Raw genomic sequence first — 19,482 nt, 5'->3', positions numbered from 1 at the left:
TTTGAAATCTCAAGGGATCCTAAATAGGCAAAATCATCCTGGAAAAGATGAACAAAGTTGGAGATCTCACACTTCCAGATTTTGACACTTATTACAAATCTATAGTAATCAAAACAGCATGGTACTGGCACGTAGACCAATGGAATACAGTAAAGAGTCCAGAAATAAACTTTTGCATATATAGTAAAATGATTTCTGACAAAGGTGCCAAGACCATTTATTGAAGAAAGGACAGTCTTTTCATCAAATGTTGCTGGGAAAACTGGATATCCACATGTGAAGGAATGAAGTTGGTCACTTGTCTTATACTATATGCAAAAATTAACTCAAAATGGATCAAAAACCTAAACATAAGAGCTCAAATCATAAAAATCTTAGAATAAAATAGGAGGAACCTTCACGACATTTGATTTGGCAATGATTTCTCAGATCTGACACTTAAAGCATAGGTAACAAAAGAAAAATAGATAAATCGAACTTCATTAAAATTAAAAACCTCTGTGTATCAAAGGACACTGTCAACAGAGTACAAAGACAACCCATAAAATAGGAGACAATATTTACAAATCATAAATCTGATAAGGGGTTTATATCCCAAATATATTTTTTTAAAAATTCCTACAACTCAACAATAAAAAAACAAACCACCCAATTCAAAAATGGGCAAAAGACATGTATAGATATTTCTCCAAAGAAGATATAGATATCCAATAAGCATAAGAAAAGAAGCACAGCATGACTAATCATTAGAGACATGCAAATCAAACCACAATGAGATAACACTTAGAATGGTTATTATAAAAACAGAATAGAATAGAAACTAACAAGTGTTGACAAGGATGTGGAGAAATTGGAACTCTTGTGCACTGTGGGTGCGAATGTAAAATGGTGCAGCTGTGTGGAAAACAGCATGGCAGTTTCTTAAAAAATTAAACATAGAATTACCACATGATCTACCAATTCCACTACTTGGTATATGCACAAAAGAATTAAGGGGAGCATTTCAAACAGATATTTGTACACCCATGTTCATAGCAGCATCATTCACAACAGCCAAAAGGTGGAAACAATCCAAATGTCCATAGATAGGTGACTGAATTTAAAAAGTGTATTGTACACATACAATGGAATAGTATTCAGCCTTGAAAAGGAGGGAAAGTCTGACACATGATATGACATGGATGAACCTTGAAGACATTAAGCTAAGTGAAATATGCCAGAAACCAAAGGGTAAATATTGTATAATTCCAGTTACATTAGATACCTAGGGTAGTGAAATTCACAGAAACAGAAAATATAATAGAATGGTGGTTCTTAGGGACTGGGGAAAGGAGGGAATGGGAAATTATTGTTTATTGAATACAAAGTTTCATCTTGCTTAGATGAACAATTTCTGGAGATGGATGGTGTGACGGTTACACAACAATGTACATGTACATAATGCCTCTGAACTGTACACCTAAAATGGTTAAAATGATAAATTTTATGTTATATATATTTTGCCACAATAATGAAGAAGAAAGAGAAAGAGGAGGAGGAGGAGGGGGAGGAGAAAAAGATGAGAAGGAGGAGAAGAAAGTTGATTTACCCTGAAAAACCCTCACAGGACCAGGGTGTACAGATACTAAACTCCTCAGAAAACTAGGGTGAGACATAGGGCCAATACAGAGTGACTAGTTGTAGAAAGTCTATATATGATGTAATTGAATCACTACCTAAGATTCCAAGCAATTCACACACAACCAGAGGTTTATGGTAACAGTCCCCAACCTTTTTGGCACCAAGGACCATTCCATTGTATGGAAGACAATTTTTCCACGGACAGGCGTTGAAGGGGTGGTTTTGGGATGATTCAAAAGTATTACATTTAGGCCGGGCGCGGTGGCTCACGCCTGTAATCCTAGCACTCTGGGAGGCCGAGGCGGGTGGATCGCTCAAGGTCAGGAGTTCGAGACCAGCCTGAGCAAGAGTGAGACCCCGTCTCTACTAAAAAAATAGAAAGAAATTATCTGGCCAACTAAAATATATATATACAAAAAAAAAAATTAGCCGGGCATGGTGGCGCATGCCTGTAGTCCCAGCTACTCGGGAGGCTGAGGCAGTAGGATCGCTTAAGCCCAGGAGTCTGAGGTTGCTGTGAGCTAAGCTGATGCCACGGCACTCACTCTAGCCCGGGCAACAAAGTGAGACTCTGTCTCAAAAAAAAAAAAAAAAAAAAAAAAAAAAAAAAAAAAGTATTACATTTATTGTGCACTTTATTTCTATTATTATTGCATTGTAATACATAATGAAATAATTATACAACTCACCAAAATGCAGAATCTAAATACCACCGCTGATCTGACAGGAGGTAGAGCTCAGGCGGTGATGCAAGCAATTGGGAGCAGCTGTGAATACAGATGAAGCTTCTCTGATGAAGCTCACCCACCACTTTCTTCCTGCTGTGTGGCTCAGTTCCTAACAGGCCACAGAGCAGCACCAGTCCTCGGCCGGGGAGTTGGGAACCGCAGGTTTATACTGTGGAGAAATTGAACTGAAACAGATCTAGCGGAAGGTGGGTGGGAATGGATGTGAAGCTGAAAAAAGGTGGATGAAATCAAACTCCAAACACTAAATGTGGGATCCCTCAACATCTGTCCCCTGTCCTCTGCTCCCAGAATGCCAGACACCAAGTATCTGGCTCACAAGATTAATTTTCCTCTTGAGAAATGGAAAGGCCTATAAAATATAGCCTTCACATTCTGATATTTCAGGATTACTCAATAATAACACCAGCATACCAAAAGACCAAACAGTGCCCAACAAACTATTATGTAGCCATAAAAATTTAAAATAAAATTTTAAAAAACAGTACAAGGGAAAGAAAAAAAAAACCAAAAAAAAGACCAACCAGACAAACAATAAAAGGAAACAAGAGGAAATAGAGACAATGCAAGTAAAAGATTTCTTATCTTTATCATTATTTTTTCAATCAATAATATATTTACATGATTCAAAGGTCAAATCAATATAAATAGGGACACACTGATTGGTCTCATTCCTACCCCTGCCCCATCTACCTTCTTCCTACCCCCACTCCCCTATAGGTAATCATTTTACTAGTTTCTCATTTGCCTTCTTCATATTCCTTTAGGTAAATACAGTAAAGTATGAATATATATTTTATTTCCTCCTATATATATTACAAAAGATAATGTATACTGGTTTTCATCTTGAAATGTTTTTCCACTCAGAATATATCCTGGAGGTCTCTCCGTATCAGTACAGGATGACCTTCATTTTTATTGTAGTTCTGTCTTTGGCTTTTTTGCATTTGGCTTTTTGTTTGTTTGTTGCCTGAAAGAGCACACTTTGCATGCATGTCATGGTAAACACGTAATTTTGTATATTTCTATCTATGCAATATCTGTAGGATAGATTCCCAAAAGTGGGATTGTTGGGTCAAAGAGAAAATAGATCTGTAATTATGGTATAAATTCCCAGATTCCCCCTTCATAGAAGTTGTTCCCTTTTTCCCCAAAGCCTCATCCGAAGAGTATACTTTTGGATTATTTCCAAGGTGGTAGGTAAGAATTGATATTTCACAAAAGTTTTAATTCAGGTTTTAATTATTATGAATGAGGTTGGTCATCGTTTTATATTTTTAAGGGATCTTTGCATTTCTTTAAATTGTTCACGTCCTATGTCAATTTTTCAATAGGATTGTTTGTCTTTTCCTTCTCATTTTCTACGAGAAGAGTACCTCTTTGTGATACAAAGTGCAAATATTTTCTCAGTTTGCCTTTCTCTTTTTACTTTGCTGATTATGCTTTTTACCATGAAGCAGCTTTTTAAAAAATGTGATCATCTTCTGAAAGTTGATTTTGAAAACATAAATAAATAAAAATGTAGTCAAATATATCACTCTTTTTTCTTAATGGCTTCTGGATTTTGAATCATAGTTTAAAAGGCCTTCTCCCATTCCAAGATTATAAAGGAATTCACCTACGTTTTCTTCCAGTTCTTTTGTGGTTTCATTTCTTTTTAAATTTAAATCATTAATCCACTTGGAGTTTAGCCTGGTATACAACATGACATACGAATCCAGCTTTATCTTTTTCCAGCACCATTTATTAAAAAGTCCTTTTTGAGTCAGGGTGGCTCACACCTGTAATTCTAGCACTTTGGCAGATCAAGGAGGGAGGATCCCTTGAGGCCAGGAGTTTGAAACCAGCCTGAACAAGAGAAAGACCCTCATCTCTACAGAAAATAGAAAAATTAGCCAGGTATGGTGTCATGTGCCTGTAGTCCCAGCTACTGAGGAGACTGAGGCAGGAGAATCACTTGAACCCAGGAGTTTGAGGCTGCAGTGAGCTATGATGACACTATTGTGCTCTAGAGCCCAGTAACAGTGAGACTCTGTCTGAAATTTTTAAAAAAGTCCTTTTTACCACATTGATTTGGGATGCTCCATACTAAATTTCCATATCTATTTCGGTCTATTTCTGGACTTCCATGCTGTTTTATATGTCTGTCTATTCATTCAACAAGACCACACTCTTTTAACTTTTGAGGCTCTATAGTTTAATATATTATTTTTTTCTTTTTTAACATATACTTTTTCTTTTTCAAATATTTCTGGTTATTTTTGTTTATTTTCCATATGAACTTTAGAATTTCCTTTCAGAAAAAAGACTGATATTGCATTAAATGTATAAATTAATTTAGAGAGATGTGAGTCTCCTATCTAAGAATAGAGCATTTCTTTCCATTTGTTTAAGTATACGTTTGTCTTTCAGTAGTGTTTTCCTCATTTGTCTTGCACATTTCTTGCTAAGTATTTTATCTTTTTTGTTGCTATTGCAAATAAGGTCTTCTCTTCCATTGTACCTTCTAATGGATTTCTTGTACATAATAAAAATATTGATTCTCATACATTAACTTTATATTCCACCATTCTACTGAATTTTCTCTCTCTCTCTCTCTCTCTCTCTGTATATATATATATATATATATATGCACACACACATATGTACATATGTGTGTATATATGATGGTGAGGAGAAAGAAAAAGAGGATTTTTCAAAAAGAGACTTTTCAAAAGCTATAATTACTATATCTTCAGAAGGTTAAGAAATTATTGAATCCATAAAACAAGAGCAAGATTCTATGGGGAAAAGAAGCCAAAGAACAAGAACACACTTTTTTAAAGATAATAACACTTAGTTTTTTTTCTTGTAATACCACATTGTCCATCTGCTCATGTGGAAGAATCTACATTTTACACATTTTTTTAAAGTTTTTTTTTACATTTTACTCATTTTTTTGAAATAACGTACTTTGAGTTTTACTATGGAAAGAGTGGAAAACTCGCTTAAAAAATAATTCTAGTCTGTTTCTGCTACTTATTACCTCTGTCATATTAGGCAAGTAAATTATCATCTTTGGTTCTTGTTTCCCCACCTGTAAAGTAATAGTCATATTATATTATCTAATTCTATTACTATATGGTCCTTCTAGGGTAAATATATCCATGAAAAAATTACTCACCAAGTAATTTGTTCTTTTTATTTTCACTTAATGTTTCTCACTGCAAGTTGTGACATTTGTGACAAGAATCCACTACTTTTACTGTAATTTAATTTAAACACAGCCATAGATTTTGGGGAGTTTGTGGCCTTTGAAGTTTGTGGACTTGAAACCATTACAAAGAGTGTTTTAAATTCTCTGCAACTTGCTATCCTACTCAACAGTATATAGGTCATTCATAGTGTCACCTCTTTTTAAAATTTATTTTTATTGTGTATATTTAAGGTATACAACATGATGTTTTTAAATACACACACACAATGAAATGATTACTACAGATAAGCAACTTAACATCTCCATCATATTTCCTAATTACCTCTTTTTTGGTGTTTGTGGTAAGAGCACCTAAAATCTACTCTCTTAGCAAATTTTCAGTATATGATTCAGTATTAACTATAGTCCTACTGTACATTAGATCTCTAGATTTATTTATCCTATATAAATGCAAATTCATACACTTTGACCTACATCTCCCCACTGCTCCCCACTTCCAGCTCCTAGTAACCATGGTCCTACTCTCTTTTTCAAAGCATTTGACTTTTTAAAACATTTCCCATACAAGTGAGATCATGTAATATTTCTCTTTTTGTATCTGGCTTATTTCACTTAGCTTAATGTCCTCCAGGTTCACCCATGTTGTTGCAAATGACAGCATCTCCTTCTTTATCCATTCATCTGACAATGGAAACTTAGGTTGTTTCCATATCTTGGCTATTGTGAATAATGCTGTAATGAACATGGGAGTGCAGATATCTCTACAAGGTGCTGATTTCTTTTTCTTTGGGTATGTCCCAGCCAGGGGATTTCTGGGTAATATGGTAGTTCTATTTTTAATTTTTTTGAGGAACCTCCATACTGTTTTTCATAATAGCTATACCAATTTACATTCTTACCAACAGTGTACAATGGCTCCCTTTTCTCTACACCCTTGCCAATACTTATCATTTCTTGTCTTTTTTATAATAGCTGTTCTAAATAGAACAGTATGGTACTGGCATAAAGACAAACATATAGACCAATGGAACAGAAAAAAGAGGCCAGAAATCATTCACGCATGTATGATCAATTGATCTTCAACAAGGGTACCAAGTCTACATAATGGAGAAAGGACAGTCTCTTCAATAAAAAGTGTTGGGAAAACTGGATATGCACATACAAAAGAATGCAATTGAACCCTAATCTTACACCATATGCAAAAATCAACTCAAAATGGATTAAAGACCTGAAACCATAAAACTCTTAGAAGATAATATAGGGAACAAGCTCCTCGACATTGGCCTCAGCAATGACTTTGTTTTTGTATATCGCACCAAAAGCTCAGCAATGAAAGCAAAAATAAACAAGTGAAACTACATCAAACTAAAAAGCTTCTGTGAAGCAAAAGAAGCAAGCAACAAAATGAAAAGACACCCTATGAATTGGGAGAAAATATTTGCAAACCTTGTATCTGATAAGGGGTTAATTTCCAAAATATATTAAAAAAACTCACATAACTTAATAGGAAAAAAACAAATAACCAGATTTAAAAATGGACAAAGGACCAGAATAGACATTTCTCCAAATGGCCAACAGGTATAAAAAAAAATTTTCAACATCACTAATTATCAGGAAAATGCAAATCAAAACTACAATGTGATATCATCTCACATAGTATCACTCCTTGAAGCTTCCTAAAATGAAATAATTTAAGACATATTTTAAGCATGATTACAAGTTAAAAGATGGAAGAGAGGTCAGATTTTTGCTTCAGAATGCAATCATAGGAATATCTATTTTAGTAAATAGTTTTAGAGGTTATCCATCATTACAATCCTATTTATCTAAAAACTAAAGTCTAATAAAATAGCAAAACAAAAAGATAAAGATATGGAAAATGGGAGAGAAAAGATAATAAAATTTGAGGATCAATTCAGGGGTCTAATATGCACCTAACAGGAGTTCAGAAAGAGAGAAAATGTAGTGGATGAAATTATCAAATAAATAGTATATTTCCCAGAACCAAAGGATGCAAGTCCACAGATTAAAAGGGCCCACCATGTGCCCAGCAAAATGCACAAAAAGGACTGACCACTCTAAAATGATTTAGTTATCATCAGTGGGAGCTGGTCTGTAGCAAGCTTATGTTGTGAAATATATTATGCATTTTCAGTAGCTCTAATTTAAGGCTTAGAAATCCATCACAGCCACTTCAGGGGAGCTTGAATTAGAATCAGTTGGCTGAGCCAAGGTGCTAATGAGGCCTCAGTCACAGGCCCAACCCCTGTATGGGCCATTCAATTTATTCTCTTCCCTGGCCAGCCTCTTAGCACTGAACATAAGGGAGGCTGGGTGAGTAAGTACAGATGAGTTGATACAAAACCATCCCCAGTGTGAGAAAACATACTCCAAGTACCTAGCCTAGTGGAAATTCTGTATCTTCGTATATAACAGGCAGCCTCCTCATTTTTGGATCACCAAAATGTTTACAAATTATTTTATATAGTGAGTTACTACCCACACCCTAGACTGAATCTGAGTCTTGAAACATTCTCTGGAAAAGGAAATGGTTGGATTCTCTTTGTTTTTTTGGTGGTTTCCTAGTCTTCTTTATTCACATAAAAATTCAAGCAAAAGCCCAAAAGTCATTTTTCAGGCCAGTATTTCCAGGCACACAAATTTTATATGCCAGTCAGATTTATTGTAATAGGAATAGAATGAATTAAGTCAGCTGCTCTAGATGATGTTTGTGATTGATTTTCCAGAACACCTTGGAGACTGTCCGTTCATCTCCCACTGTTCTCAGTTTTTAAAAAAATTGAAAAGTTCTTTGGCCAAGCACATGCTATTTTCCACCTATCCTCCTTGGCTCCTACTCCTGCAGAGTGCCACATGTTCTTTTCACCCAAATTGCTTGACTTTACCACGTTTCACTGAGGTTTTTTCTCCCTATAGTCACTGCTATTATGTCAAATTCTCTTTGAATGATCTATTTCTTTTCCTGTCTCTCTCTCTGTCCCTCTCTCTTTCATGCTCACATTCTAATAACTCTTTTGGTAATATCCAAAGAGCTTACTTAGAAAAAAAAAAGATCAGCTGGAAGAAAAAACATCTTCTCTTACTCCAGATTTTTTCCCCATTTTAAAGTATGATATTCTATTCATCTTAGAACTTCTTTTTAAGTTTTCAGAAGTGAATATTAATCAAGCCACAGTGTGAGGCAGTGAAGGAGTCCATTCACCTCTCTTTATGCCTCAATCTTATCCTTTGTAAAAGGCAGTCACTAAGTTGCCCAGAGCTGATACCTTTTGAGCATGAGTAACTTCTTTTTTTTAAGCCACTGCTTTCTCATTGGTCTCTGCTTAAGCACTCTAAGCAGAGTCATCCCTGCAAAATGAAAAACCTGTAGGAAAGAGCCTTGCTATGATTTGATGAGGGTCACGTGGCTGGTCTGTGGCATTCAGAAAAATAGCCTGGTACACTCAGTACACCAGACAGTCTTCCCACTCAATTGTAAATCATTTAAACTCAGATTTAAGTATAATACCTTGCCTTGGTCTCAGTGCCACAGTAGTCATTTTATTGTTTCTGGCAGAGATGGGAGGAAAAAATGAAAACTAATATAGTGGTTGAAAAGTAAATCTCTTTAACAGACTAAGCTTTTTAAAAAACTCACTATTTTCCTCAAATTCCTTCCTTTTGCACCCTAGACTTGGTCCTACTTGAAGAATGTATAAAAAATTATTAGTTCATCTTCTCTGGGGATAACTCTCCCTGCTATGGTGGGAAAAACCCTGGAAAAGGAATCAGGAGATCGAGGCACCAGTCCTAGCTGGGCCACTAACTAGCTGTGTTACTTTGGGCATGCTGTTTCCTGACCCTGGCCTTCAGTTTTCCTATCTGTAAAAATAAGAGGATTGGAGGAGAAAATCTTTAAGTTGGGACTAAAATGTCCCAACTTTCCTTGATGTTATGATCAATAAAAGAAAACACACACTATGAATGAGCACATGAAGAATAGTGAAGTAAGAAGAGATTAACTGATTGGTCAGGGTAGAAGGCAATGTACACACACACACACACACACACACACACAAATCCAAAGAGGCATGAAGCCGAAAAGCATAAGACGGTATTAGCAATTTAAGAATGGATTTAGATTCCATTTGATATAAGTCAGTTATTTTACAGATAACCTGAAGACTTGTATTAAATGGTCATTTTCCACCTCTAAACTGTCCTTTCTTTTATAGGTTGATAAAGTTACCGATCAAAATAGATACAGGATCGTGTCTTAGTTCAGGCTGCTATAACAGAATACCACAGACTGAGTGACTTAAACAACCAACATTTATTTCTCATAGTTTGGAGGCTGGGAAGTCCTAGATCAAGGCATGGGCAGATTTGGTGTCTGATGAGGGCCCACTTCCTGGTTTATAGACGGCTGTCTTCTCACTAAGTCCTTGGATGGCACAAAGAGGGAGAGAGCTCTCTGGCATTTCTTTTATAAGGGCACTAATCCCATTTATGAGGGCTCTGCCCTCATGACCTAATCACCTCCCTTAGGCCCCACCTCCAAATACCATCACGCTGGAAGTTAGGATTTCAACATATGAATTTTGAGGGTTCATGAACATTCAGTCTATAGGAGGTGTGCTGAAAGCAAGGAGTCTTGACCTCGAGAGATGGGATTATATGGCAAGGTGGAATCTGGCCAATGAAAGTCATTAGCATCATTCAGTAACCTACAGAGGATGGACACCCTTGTTCAGCCAGACACTGATGACATCATTGGTAACATAAGAGAATGTAGCTGAAACTTGGCAAACATTCTGTGTGACTATGCACCCAGATACAGAAATGTAGCCAAATAAATTCATGTGCAGTGTCTCTTTTGGGTAGATCTGTTATATTGGGGCAAATGAATGAGCTTAAATAACTTTTAAAAGGTGATTCTTCCAGAACCATGCTTCTCAAATTAGGTATGCATAGAAATTATCTGCATGAAGTTGTTAAATGCAGATTCCAGGACCACTCTCAGGACTGTAATTCAAGAGGTCTGTAAATATGACCACCAATCTGTATCTTTAAAAGTACCTCTGGTGCATTCTAATGCAAGTCAGAGGATACCTTAAGAAACATTGAAGTAGAAAGACTAAACTAGGCCTCTTCTACCTGGAAGCTGCTCTAGAACAAATTCTTTCAAGCAAAAGAGTTCCCTACAGTGAATTTTTCACCACATCGAAAAGGCATAAGCAATACCTATAAAATTCAGATATAATCCAAATCTAAAAATATTATTTATTTGGTCACATAAAAAAATATAGGCTACTAATTATTCCCTCTGTCTCTAGCACCTTACCATCACCTTTACGGATTTTGTTCCTTGAGTGTTTTAACATACTCTAATCAACCCCAGACATTTTACTAGACTTCTCAGCAGCATTTAAAGCATTTCATCCTCCTCAGACTAATGACCATTTCCACTTTCTTGAAACTCTTTCTTCCCTTGGGTTCCATGACACCACACTCTCAAGATTTAATTTCTGGTATTCTGGCACTGACTTATCAGTTTCCTTTGTGAACTTTTTTTCCAATCCCCATTCTTTATTGGATATTTATCTCCAGGACTCTGTTTTAGGTCCTCTTCTCATTCTAAACACTCTTCTTGGGCAAAGTCATTTTTTCAAGGGTTTTGATTACCATTTTTATGTTAACATCTACTAAATCTGAATTTCCACCATGTACTTGACTTTTCCATTTGAATGATGCTAAGCACCTATAACTCAATACATCTGAAACTGAAGTTGAAAAATCCAGTAAATCTACTGAAAGATCTAGCCAGGACAACTAGGCAAGAAGAAGAAGGAGAAGGAGGAGGAAAGGGAAATAGAGGGGCAGAGGGAGAAAGAGGGAAAGGGAAAGGGGAGAGGAAATAAAAATAATAAAAGGCATCAGGATTGGAAAGGAAGAATTAAAAATATCTCTATTTGCAGATGGCATCATCCTATAGTGAAAATCCTAAAGGATCCACTAAAAAATAGTGAAACGAATAAACAAGTTCAGCAAAGTTTCAGGATACAAAGTCAATATATAAAACCCACTTATATTTCTATACACTAGTAATGAATGATCCAAAAAATGAAATTAAGAAAATAATTTCATTTACAATAGCATCAAGAGAATAAAATACTTAGAGATAAATGTTAAGCCTAAGAAATATTGATTTATAGAAATGCCCCATATATTTTTAGAGACAGAAATGATCTCAGGGGTCTTGCAAGGCTTTGCCCTAAAGGAAAATGTAAATATGTTAGTTCGCATTTCAAAAGCTGCCTCGCCTCAGGAGGGCGTCTCAATGGTCAGTCCAGGCCTGTGGCCATCACCTGCTTTGAAAGACAAAGGATGTTTTGCATGGAGCCACGGCATGCCGCAGCTGAGTAACAAAGGCCACCGGAGATGAGAGCTGATCCATAAGATATGCTGCCCCAGCCGGGCCCAGACGGAACCCGGCGATTAAAGTAATTAGCATAAGAGACACCTCACACTTGACTTCAGAAATCTCTGTTCTAATACACAATTACCAGAGCCACGATGTCTCTGTTTTTGCTAAAGTAATAGCCTTATCATAAAACTTAGAAGCTTGCCCTAAGAAGATTTTATAACTCATTTTTCACCCCTAGATAGAGTTAGCTGAAGGATCTGTAGTAGCCTTTTAGAAGAATTTGACCCTAAACCAAACTACCTATTATTATGTAAATTCCACTACCCTTGGCAACCGAAAAACTGTCCACGCCAAAGACTCCCAATCCCAAGAAATTAATCTTTCCGTTTGAGCTAATCTTGTAAGCAATTCTTTGAGAGTTTTAAATGGAATAGGCTCATGTATATAGTGGGGGCTCTGAGGTGTTTGCCCCGCCCCGTCCTGATTATCAGAATTTGAGCTTGTCTGTATTATAGCAAGATGATAAAGATATGCTTCTAAATTCTCATTTAATTGTGCTTCCCTGATATCTTTTCTAAAAGTGCAAGAATTTTTACACTGGAAACTAGAAAATATAATTGGAAAAATTAAGAAGACCTGAGTAAATGGAAAGACATCCTATGTTCATGAATTGGAAGATTTAATATTGTTGATATGGTAATATTCCCCAAATCAATCTAAAAATTCAAAGCAATCCCATACAAATTCTAACTACCTCTTTTGCAGAAATTAATGTATTGATCCTAAATTCTTATGGAATGGCAAGAAACCCATAATAGCCAGGTGCAGTGGTGCTAGTCAGGAGGCTGATGTGTTGGTTGAGCCTAGGAGTTTGAGACTAGCCTGGGCAAAATAGAGAGAACTTGTCTCAAAAAAAAAAATAGACATAATAGACAAAAAAAAATCTTGAAAAAGAACAAAGTTGGACAACTCATATTTTTCTGATTTCAAAAGGCTACAGTAATAAAGTCAGTGTGGAATTGGAATAAAGACAGACATAAAGACCAATTGAATAGAATACAAATCACAGAAATAAACCTTTGCATATAGGATCAAATGATTTTTAAGAAGGATGCCAAGATCATTCAATGGGTAAAGGACAGTCTTTTCCACAAACAGTGCTATGAAACTGGATATACATAGGCAAAAGAATGAATTTGGATTCCTACCTCATGCCATATACAAAAATTAACTCAAAATGGATTAAAGACCTAAATGTAATAACCAAAACCACAAAACTCTTAGAAGAAAACGTACAGATAAATATTCATGACTTAGCAATGGAGTCTTAGATATGACACCAAAAGCACAAGAAACAAAAGAAAAAATGCTTAAATTGCAATTTATCAAAATAAAAACTTTTGTGTATCAATGGACATTATACCCAAAATGTTTGTACCCCCATAATTTCATGAAATAAAAAAATTTTTTAAAAAATGAAAAGCCAATCTATAAAATGGGAGAAAATATTTGCTAATTATATGCCTGACAAGGAAACTTTATCCAGAATATATATATTATGCATTGCAGTATTCCCAGTCAAAATTCAATATTTATTGAATTTATTAATTGAAAATTCTATTCTTTTCATTCCAAAGGAAAAAAATGGAAAAATATGGAAAACAGTAAAGGAGGGAGAAAAGAAAGATAACTCAGAGATGTTTTGTGAATTTCCGAATGTAAAGCTAGGTGGGTGGCAGAAGGAAAAAACAAGAAAGCTTGGGAGAAAAAGAAAGCGATCTGAGTAAATTGATCTTTTGTAACTTCATCTCTCTCGTGCAATCAGTATTCCACCCACACTGAACTACTCACTCCCTCACCCCAAATACAGATTTATACACCTGTTATTCTTGCAGCCCAGAATGCTCTTCCACATTTTCCTCCACCCAAATCCTACTTTTCATGGCCTTTTGACCTTGCAGAAGCTTTTGACACAGTTCTCCAGTGCCTTCTTTGTCAAACACACTTTTCTCTTGGCTTTTGTGACACCTCAGTGTTTTCCTCCCATTTCCCTGGCCATTCTATTTCAATCTCATTTGCCAGCTCCTCCTCCTCCATCACCTGATTTCTAATGCTGGAATTTCTATCATGCAATCTGGCCAGCCAAAGGATGAATGAAAAGGTTGTTGGTTAAAGATGGTTAAAGAACCATGGTTAAAGAACTGGTGTTACCCACAATGCCAAAAGACAGTGAAGCAATATTGACCAAGTCCTGAGGGAATGAAAATGACCCAAGAATTTTATATCCTGTCTTTTTGCCCTTCAACAGACAGATATTCTCAAGCAGACAAAAGGTCAAGTAATCCAACACCTATGAATGCTTCTTTTTAAAAAAACTAATAGATGATAAAATCTAGACAATGAAAATATATATATAAAAAAGAACTTAGGAATAAAGAAGCTGTGATAAAAGGACTAGTGATAAGTATTGAATAAATTTAAACATAGAACCAAGACCAAACAACTTAGAGAGTTCTAGGTGGAGAACAGAATTTAAATGTTATAAACTATGAGAAGATACAAATGATAATATAGCTAAAATAAATCAGGAAATGAAGGGGAAAGTGCAAAAGGGTGCATTTTCTCATATTTATAATAATGGCTTACTTTGTGCCAGGCACTGTGCCAAGTATTTTATATATTTATTCCTCACAATAATCCAGTGAAGTAGGTACTTTCAAATCCCCATTCCAGAGAGCAAACTGAGGCACATAGAGATTAAATAATTTGCCCCCCCTTCACACAGCTAGTAAGTGCAAGGACTGATTTAAACCCAAGCAGGCTATTTCCAGAACCCATGCTCTTAACCAACTTCCCAGGAAATCAGTTAACACTATCAAAAATTGAGACACAGAGATAAAAATACAAAGACTTCAACCTCTTTATATTTTTCAAATCTTTGATCTTTACTTTAAAATAGTCTTTCAAAGACTACCATTCCTTGAGTGGGAAGAAACATTTATCTCAAGTTATCAATTCATTTACTTTCACTTTGATTTATTTTTCTTTCATTCAAGTATTTTTAAAAATTCATAGTTTTAAAAGTAGCATATTATTATATCTATTAAAATTTGTCTATATATTTATTAATCCTATATAGTAAAATTGTTGCCCTGAAAAATGCTCATTAATCCTAAAGCAGCTACCGTCTACTAAGGGTTCACTATCTGCCAGGTATCAAAGTAAGCACTTTTTATTGATTACCTCATTAAGTTATCACAATAAGCGTGTAAACAGGTACTGTTTTTATCCTCCTGTTTTTCAGATAAGGAAACTGAGGCACAATAATGGTTGTTCCTGGTTGGTGGAGATTTGGAGGGATTTTTTCCCTCCTCTTTGTACTTTTCTGTATTTCTCTATTATTTTTATAATGAGTATCTATCTTTTTTATAAAGTAAAAAAAAAAGGCCGGGCGAGGTGGCTCACGCCTGTAATCCTAGCACTCTGGGAGGCCGAGGCGGGCGGATAACTGGAGCTCAGGAGTTCGAGACCAGCCTGAGCAAGAGTGAGACCCCGTCTCTACTAAAAAATAGAAAGAAATTATCTGGCCAACTAAAAATATATATAGAAAAAATTATCCGGGCATGGTGGCACATGCCTGTAGTCCCAGCTACTCGGGAGGCTGAGGCAGCAGGATTGCTTAAGCCCAGGAGTTTGAGGTTGTTGTGAGCTCGGCTGACGCCACGGCACTCACTCTAGCCCCAGCAACAGAGCGAGACTCTGTCTCAAAAAAAAAAAAAAAGAAAGAAAGCCATTCTGAAAGCATGTTTTTAAATAAATAACTGTGATGATTCGCTGGGGCTCAATCTTGAGCCTTCTTCTCTTTCTGCTCTGAACTCTCTTACTAGACCATATCATCAACTCCTATAGCTTTGAATATCATCCAAAGGCAAATGGCTCCTAAATCTGTATTTCCACTCCAGGACCTGTTTTTCTGAGCTCCAGGCACAAATGCCCAACTGCCAGCTAGACAACTCCTCTTGGATGCTTCATAGACAATTCGAATACAGCATTGTCCAAAACCATACTCATCACTTACCCCAAGCTGGTCCTCCTCAGTGCTTCCTAATCCCAGTGAATGGTGCCACTCTCTACCCAAAGGCACAAACCAGGAATCTATGAGTTATTTTTTTATTCCTCCCTTTCTCTCATCCTCGATATCCAATCTATCACTGAGTATATGCTACCCCTAAAATGTATTCCAAATCTGTTTACTTCTCCCCATCTCTGCTACTACTTTCCTAGTCCAAGCCACTATCATCTTTTTCATTTACCTCCTAACTTGTCAACCTTTAAAAATTTTCCCCCTTACAATTCATTCTTCTCACAGCAGCCAGAGAGATGTTAATAAACATAAAAGGAATTCTGCTTAAAATCTTTCAATGAATTCCCATTGTTCTTAGAATAAACTTCAGCTGAGCATGCCTGTAATACCAGCGACTAGGTAAGCTGAGGCAGGAGGATCAGCCTGGATAACGTAGCAAGACTCCATCTCTAATTCTTAAAAAAAATTAAAAATAAATAAATAAACTTCAAACACTTACCATGCCCTTTGTGGCAGAAACTGTAAGTTGCCTACCTAATATGTTTCCCCTTCTATAACAAACCCAGAATATTATTGGGAGTAGTAGTAATAAGCTCAGTTGAAAATAAAACCTCCCCAGACTCCAGTATAGCTGGGAGTGATTATCCAACCTACTTCTGGCCAATAAGATAAACAAAAATCTACAGGATAGGGCTTCCAGGAAAACTATTACTTTTCCAACAGACAGGGACAAACTTAGCTTGCACATGTTCTCTTGCCCTTTACTATCGCCCCTTTTTCTTGCTTGTAGGTAGAGCAGCCATCTTGGAAGCATGATGATAAAGGCCATGTTCAAAGGATCACAGAATAGAAAGATGGAAGCTTGAGTCCTTGCACTTGAACTAGCCCTGGACTACTGACATTGAGACTCCTGGTATGTGAGAAAAATAAACCCTTTATTGGGTTAAACTACCATAAATCGGTTTCTGTTACATGTAGCCAAAAACAGTTCTAGGAGATACAACTTTGGATGATATGGCTCCTGCCTACCTCTTTAGCCTTATTTCAAGCAACTCTTCTCCTCATTTGCTATTTACAGCTACACTGGCTTTCCTTTTATTCTCGGAATACTTCAACCCCTTTCCTGCTTCAACGTATTTGCATGTGCTGTTCCCTCTGCCTGGAATAATCTCTTCCCTACTCTTCACCAGCTAATTTCTACTCATTATTCAGGCCTGAATTTAAGTGACATCTCCTCAGCATTGACTTCCTTGACCCACCCCCCCATCCAAATTAGGTGCTTTCATAGCACCCTGCACTTCTCCTTCTTAGCATATTTAATAATTTATATATATATTAACTTATTATTTATAGGATTTTTTCCTCTTAGTTTAATGTTTGTCTCCCCAACTAGACTCTGAGCTCTATAAAGTCAGGGACTGTGTTTGCTTGTTCATTACTGAATATACATCCAGCCTCTACAATAGTGCCTACCACATAGGGGACACTGAATAAATATGTGCTAATAAATGAACAATCTGTTGAAATGTCACGTCCTTTGTGCCATTTTACCTGTTTTCCTGAAGCAGAATTAATCATTCCTCCCTGTATGTTTCCAAGACATAGTGCTTTGACCTCTATTTTAATTCAATCCTTTTAAGAAGTAAGGCATGTTTAAAAAGATCTCAAAGTCTGTTCAGGAAAGAAACACATAAAAACTAATTATAATACAAAGTACAACAGTTGAAGTATGAGAAAGATACAAAAATAGCACAAGGGAAAAGGTGATTAACTTAACAAAGTGGTAGAGATGAGACCAGGGAAAGCTTTCAGAAGGTAATAACATCTAGGCAACATTGTGAAAGCTAAATGAGAATTTTCCAGGTAAACAACGGAAGGAAGAGAAATCCAGGCAATGAATATAGATGTGCAAATGCCCTGCAGTGTGAAGAGGCACAGCATGCTATCAATAGGGCGTAGAGTGTGAGGGAGGCATCAGAAACACAGTGTGAATAACATTGTTGAGGGGAACCATCCAACGCAATAAACATAGTTTTCTCCGTGAGACTGTGCTCATAACTTATCTTTTTGCTTTGTTTTGTTTTAGCCAAAGAATTGTAGAACAAATAGAATCAAGACATATTTCATAATTTACATAACCAATTTCATGCACAATCATGTCTCTGACAATTAGAAAATTATTTTTCTTCAAGATATTAAGATGTGAATGGAGTCATATGTACATGACCCATTGCTCTGTCCAGCTAAGACCCTCAGTTGGCTCCATTTCTGTAGAGAAAATTGTCTAAAATCAAGATTTTCAGGGTCAGGACCATGAAATGACTACTATGTCACCATAAGTAGCTTAGATTTTATAGACAATAAATAGACACTGAAGGATTTTAAGCAGGGGAGAGATTATCCTCCGATTTGAGCCTTCAAAAGATCACCTTAATGGCAATGGATTAAAGGCAAGGAAAACAGAATTCTATTGCAACAATAAAAGTAACTATGAGAACCTCAACTAAGACCATGGTGATTGAGAATGGAGAGAATAGAATGGCAGAGATAATTTAGAGGCTTAATTGATTGGGCTTAATAATTGATTAGGCATGGAGATGAACAAGAGAGAAAAAATTAAGGATTATTTGGAGATTTCTATTCTAGAGACTAATCATTGTGGCATTTAGTGAGCGGTAACACAAAAGAAAGACTATGTTTGGAAGGGGATATAATTAATTAAGTTTGGGATATGTGGTATTTGAGGTGTCCATGGCGTATTGGAGGTGTCTAGTAGGTTACATGTACACATGGGTCTGGAGCCCCAAGAGAGCAGTCTAGGTGAGAGATATGGATTCAAGACTTGTCAGAGAAGATGACAACCTAAAACAGGGCTTTAGCTGTGCACACAGAGAGGAAAGAACAGCTTCGAAAAATGTAAGAATTTAGAATAGATAGGACCTGGTGATTGATTGGATAAAAGGGATATGAAAAAGAGAGGGGAGTCTAAGACAAACCTCAGGTTTCTGGTTTGGGAGACTGGGTGGGTGATGGTTGCACTGTTATGAGCTGAATTGTGTCCCCTCAAAATTCATATGCTGAAGTCCTAACCTCTAGTACTTCAGAATTTGACTGTATTTGAAGATAGGACCTTTAAAGAGGTAATTAAGGTAAAATGGGGTCATATGGATGGGCCTTTATCCAATATGACTGATGTCCTTACAAGTAGAGGAGACTAGGACAGAGACACTCATACAGGGGAAATGCCATGTGAATATGAAGACGGCAAGTCAAGGAGAGAGGTCTCAGAGGAAGTCAATCCTGCTAACACCTTGATCTCAAAGTTCTAGTGTCCAGAGCTGTAAGAATATAAATTTCTGTTGTTTAGGCCACTCAGTCTGTGGTACTTTGTCATGGCAGCCCTAGCAAA

The sequence above is a fragment of the Eulemur rufifrons genome, chromosome 30 (assembly GCF_041146395.1).
Source record: "Eulemur rufifrons isolate Redbay chromosome 30, OSU_ERuf_1, whole genome shotgun sequence".
NCBI classification, from domain to species: domain Eukaryota; kingdom Metazoa; phylum Chordata; class Mammalia; order Primates; family Lemuridae; genus Eulemur; species Eulemur rufifrons.
Note: the sequence above shows the minus strand (reverse complement) of the source record.